A 6,000-nucleotide genomic window follows, 5' to 3' on the forward strand; every position below is an offset into this window, starting at 1 on the left:
CATTGTGGATCATTTCTACAAAATAAATTTCCAAAGGTACTTAAAACCCTAAATCTGTTGATATGTATTATCAAATCGCCTGGCAGATATCATCTATGAATTTACAGTATCAGCATCAGTGAATGTCTACTTTCTCACCTTTTAACAGTGGATTATAGCATTAAAACATATCATATATTTTAATTTTAGAAAAAAAATAGTTTTCATTCTCCTGGACGAAGTTCTACGCTGTACACAGTTTGTCTTCAGCTCCCTCAGCTCTGCTGGCCCTCCCTTGTGTGCCCTGTGCCCCCCACAGCTGTATCTGGACTTCCCAGGGAAGCTTGTCCAAGTACATTCACGTAGGTCCCATATAGCACCCTGTAGCCACGGCCTGACCTTTTCCTCCCTTTGTGTACTCTGCATTTCAAACACAGTTGTTGTCTGTTTGTTTTCCTGCTGAAGTTAACCCAATACCTGAATTCCAGCTGGGGGACTAACAACTGTTAATGACACCCTCACAGAAAACACTCATATTTTTCAAGGGCTTACAACTAACAGAAATTCTAAGAAATGAAGTAGTGCTCTGATGAGGAACATATTTTTAGTCCAAGGAAACCTTTCCTGGAGACCCTTCACTTTGTCCCCACAGGCTGCAGTCTTCTTTGTGTGCGTGAAAGGCCAGCTCTCTGGATTTCTGTCCATGTCAATCTGTGAAAGGTAGTCTCACTCCAGGCCTGGTGAGGAAAATGGGGGTTCTTCTTTTTTTTTTTTTTTTCACATTGCTGTGACTGGGGTAATTCCATACTTCCAATAGTACCTCTAGTAGCTTGGAAGGTGCCACCTAAGTTAGGCTTTAGCAGTGTACCATCAGTGGGGGAAATGGCTCCATTTATGCATGCAGATTTACCTATACAGAAGTGGATGACCAAATTTATGTGTGCATTTAGTTTATTTAATTGAAACCACACAACATTTCATTTAAAAACTGAATACCTATTTTTTTTTTTATACTGATTTCCTGAGTTTTCAACAAAATGCCTTTCAAAAACAGCTTCCAAGCAATTTTTTTTAGGGGGAATTTGTAATAGTTTTGTGAACCTTTTCAGTAAAATTTTCTTTGAAGCAAACTTAGATACAGCTGAGTGGCTATTCCTTCAGACAAGTAAGTAATAAATGACTATGCGATAATGCTGAGCTAATACAACCCTGTCAGTGTATCAGATGATAGACTGTGAGAAATTTTTGTGTGAACTTTTTGTCATGTTTTTTATTGATGAAACTGATTTAAAGACACCCTGCATTGTGTGACATGAATATTAGACTGGTTGTAAGGTAAGAATATGTGAATTTAAATCATAACAATAGTTACATAAATATACTAGACTCAGAGGGCAATAAACTATTAACTGAACTTCAAATAACTAAGAATCTCAAGTAACCAGATTTTTTCTTTATTTTTTTGGGGAGAGGGTGTGGAAAACAGGAGAGTACATTCTGTATTTTATCCTAATGTTTCAAACAAATATTATTAATCAGAGCTAATTTTCAATTTGCCACAGAAGTGTTGAGGGAAGCCTCCATTTGTTTATACCAAAAACTAAAACCAAATGTGCTGCCTTCGAGTCAATTCCGCCTCATAGAGACCCTATAGGACACCGTAGAACTGCCCCATAGAGTTTCCAAGGAGCACCTGGTGGATTCGAACTGCCGACCTTTTGGTTAGCATCTGTACCACTTAACCACCACGCCACCAGGGTAAGGAAGTTGAAAGTTTATTTTCTCCTTTCTCTCCCTTCAGCTGGGGTAGCAGTTTAGACAGTGGTGGGTGCAAGGTAGGATTTCTCAAGCTTTTTTGAAAATAGATGAAGAAAGCCAAGCTAAATATTTATTGAATCTAGAAAGAAATTTCAAAAATAATAAATAAAACCATAATCTTTTTGTACATTAAACCAAAACCAAACCCGTTGTCATTAAGTCAATTCTGACTCATAGCAACCCTACAGGACAGAGTAGAACTGCCCCACAGGGTTTCTAAGGAGCTGCTGGTGGATTCAAACTGCTGACCTTTTGGTTAACAGCCTAAGCTCTTAACCACTGGGCCATCAGGGCTCCTTTTGTATGTTAAGATCTACAAATGAAAATAAATAGCAGTTGAGGGATAATATTTCAAGAACAGAGATAAGTAACCTTTTAAACTGAATACTCTGATGCTCAAAGATGACAGATGATTAGGGAGCCACTGTCGTACTTTGTGAGCAAGGCCTTGGAGGCGCTCTGGGATCCCTCACATTGATAATGGGGGGCAGAGGGAGCCAGCGGGGTGACTAAGGGTCAGAAAGATGTCTGTTTCTTGCAGTGTGATATGAAGGCCATTAATATGTCTGCCTGTCAGTTCCAGTGTGCTAATATATTATTCTATTAAAATATCATAAAGATGACCTATAATTGAAGAAGATTTATATGCTAAGCCATAACTAGATACGATTTCACACAAACACATTTAGGATGAATTCATTTGGAAGTGAAATTTAGCTAGCTAATAAAAGCAGTATCTAAAAGCCACTGAAAAGGCAGGTTACACAAAAGGAAAAAAAAAAAAAAAAAGACACTCTTTACGGGCAATTCTGTAAAAATCCTAAGAAGCCTTTTATGGATTCACACCAAAAACACCTGTACTGGAGCGATGTGTAGAAAGCACTGCTCACAAGAAAATGCTGGTTGGCTCTTTGTTTTATTTTAAACTGTTTCCGATATTGAGACTGCCCTTAATTTACTTCATCACTGGGAAGAGCCACACAGGCTCTGGCACTTGAAGCCAGCGCTCCTTTTTCAGTGCCCATGTTTTATTTCAAATTTGTACTGACTTGGAACAAGTTACATTTGCAACTCCAGAAAGCAAAGATGAAACTCTGTTTCTTCTTTTGTGTGGAGCTGTACAATTTATTTCTCTCCTGGCAACAGAGTTTAAATCTCTCCTCCTCCCCCTCCCACCTTTTCTTCTCTTTCATGGGAACTGTTTGGTGAGCGCCTCTGGCAGAGCTGACAGAGGGGTGTGTGTGTGTGTGTGTGTGTGCGCGCGCGCACGCGCGTGCATTTCTTCCTCCTCTGCCTGGTTCCTGCATCTGTGTGTGCAGGCATGCATTCATTAACGTAATTCCTCAACAGCCAACAAGGGCCCAGCACAAACTCGGGCCAGAAAGCCTCATAAATATTTAGTGCATCTTCTACCTTTTCCAAACTCAAGTGAAAAAGAGTATTTAGTGAGGAGCTGGTCTGAGTTCATCTGCATGTGAATCCAGAAGGGGACAAAGGATGAAAGGTGGAGGAAACTCGAATACAAACCCTGTGGTCTCCAGGGGGTCATTCATCCTTGCTTATCAATACAATCTTGGCCAGGTTGAGTGATTTTTTTTCCAAAGCATGCAAAAGGACAGTTTGCAAAGGGATGTAATGAAAAATTCCATTGAAAAATGTAATTAAAAAATATTTCAATACACATTGTACAATACACATTGAATATTGAATTACATGTTATATATGCAATTCAATTATATATTGAATTACAACATACATCGAAAAATGTAATAAAATCTCATTGAAAAATCAGAACTAGTTTAAAGTGTGTGTTTGGCTCTTCCCAGTGAAGTATAATTTCTCTTGTCTAAATTTTTTTTTCAGGAAGAAAATTGCTTTATGTTTTATAGTTATACACTTTATTTATATTTAACTGACTTCATTCTTCTTAGTGGCTGCTCTCCATATGACCAGTGCATCTAAATTTAGTAACTGCTACCAACATACAAAGACAGGAAGTACAAACAAGATTTTTGAAAACCGCATTCGTAAAGACTCTCCCTGGATTCAGGAAACGCAGCACTTCATTTTGGAGGGGCCGGAGCGTGCAGAGCAAGGGAAAATGAAGGAAGGTGAAGTTCAAGAAATACAAGACTTGAAAAGTCGTTTTTCTGAAGTGGAGATTCACAGACACAATGAACTGGAATCCTGGAGATGAATATAGGGAAAGAAAGTTGGGACATCAAATGACCAGTCTGGTTTTCACCAGAATGGAAGAAAATGATAGTGAAAAGTTGAGCAGCTTTTGAAAAGTCTTGATTTTTTTTTTTTTTTAAAGTAAGGAGTTGGTTTATACAAGTAAGACTTTTAAAAATACAAGCCTGGTAATACTTTATAGTATTTGAAACAAAATGAATGGATTCTATATTTTACAGGAATAGTCTATAAAATATTTGGGAATGCACTGTACTCAACCAAAAGGCTGACATGGAGATTGTGAGACCAGCCTGTCTAATTAATTATAAAAATTAGTTCATATTGTTATTTCCCATTTTGCAAATCTCTGGAATGGCAACTATGTTGCTTTAAATGAAAAACATATGGAAGTATTATTGGTCAACTTCCATTATAAGGAAACACATTATGGAGGAAATCTGCAGAAATTTCCAAACCTCCTAAATTCACCACTTACTTTAGGAAATATTTAATAGAACAAAAGTTTAGTATAGAAAGATGGGGGTGGTTCTACTGCATTTGTCTGAATGGGATCTTGTTTTCTTCCAGCATTTATAGCGAGGCTCCCTCTCTAAACAATGAGCATTATCAGTTGAGACCACACGTGACTAATCACCTTCCCTTAGTGGAAGTCATGCCTGGGACTGTCACTGAGTATTTCAGGAATTTTATGAGCTAGGATTATCAAGACGGCACTCAGGACAGGTGCTGGGGGAGGGGAAGGAGCGTGCCTGAGTCAGAGGTCCCAGAGATACTGCAGACAGTGGGCAGGCCTGGTAGATGGATAACTTGCAATTCCACGTAGCAGGGAAACCTGGTGCTAATTAGCTTAAAGGAAAAAAAGATTCACTGACCAAGGCAATGGTGAAACATGAATCTAACATTAATGGGTGAAGGAGCTCAAAGATCCCATAAGAAAACTTTCTCCCGTATATTGGCTCTACTTTTCTCTAGGTTGCCTTCTTTCTTTGGCAAGCTCTCTCGATATGGTAATTACTACCAGGGCCACAGTTGTTGTTGTGCACTGCCAAGTTGATTCCAACTGATAGCAACCCTTATAGGAGAGAGTAGAACTGCCCCATAAGGTTTTCTAGGCTGTAATCTTTATGGAAGATGTCACTTTGAGGACTAAGGTGTGCCTGACCCAAGCCATAGTATTTTCAATCGCCTCATATGCATGCAAAAGGTGGACAATGAATAAGGAAGACCAAAGAAGAATTGATGACTTTGAATTGTGGTGTCGGCAAAGAATATTGACTGTGTATACCACAGACTGACAGAAGAACGAACAAATATGTTTTGGAAGCGAGGATGGATGAGATTTAGTCTCATGTATTTTAGATATGGTATCAGGAGGGACTATTCCCTGGAGAAGGACATCATGCTTGGTAAAGTAGAGGGTCAGTGAAAAAGAAGAAAGTCCTGAACGAGATGGATTGACACAGCAGCTGCAACAATGGGCTCAAACATAGCAACGATTGTGAGGGTGGACCAGGACCAGGCAATGTTTCTTTCTGTTATACGTAGAGTCGCTATGAGTCGGAACCGACTCAACAGCACCTAACAACAAAATAATCTTCAGCTTTTCAAGCCAGCAACCCCACTAAAAAGGCGACCTCATTTTCCCCAAAACCTTCAGCAAGAGTTGTAGCAATGACTGATTGGCTACCTTGGGTCAGGTGTCTACCCTGAACCAATCACTGTGGGCAAGGGCTTGGAGCCTGGGCCAACTGCGGACTGTCATTTGGTGGCAGAGGTGTTGAGCTCCACCAAAATCACACTGAAGACCTCCCACAAAAAAAAGAGAGGTCCTTTTACTGAAAAGAGCAGGAGGAAGGGAAAATTGATATAATTTTCACCTTCCATGTGGGAGAAGTGGGTTTGATTCCCAGCCAATGCGCCTCATGCAGTCACCACCCGTCTGTCTGTGGTGGTTTGCATGTTGCTCTGATGTTGAACGGCAGCGCTTCCAGACTAAGACGGACTAGA

The sequence above is a fragment of the Loxodonta africana genome, chromosome 1 (genome assembly GCF_030014295.1).
Source record: "Loxodonta africana isolate mLoxAfr1 chromosome 1, mLoxAfr1.hap2, whole genome shotgun sequence".
In the NCBI taxonomy this organism is placed as follows: domain Eukaryota; kingdom Metazoa; phylum Chordata; class Mammalia; order Proboscidea; family Elephantidae; genus Loxodonta; species Loxodonta africana.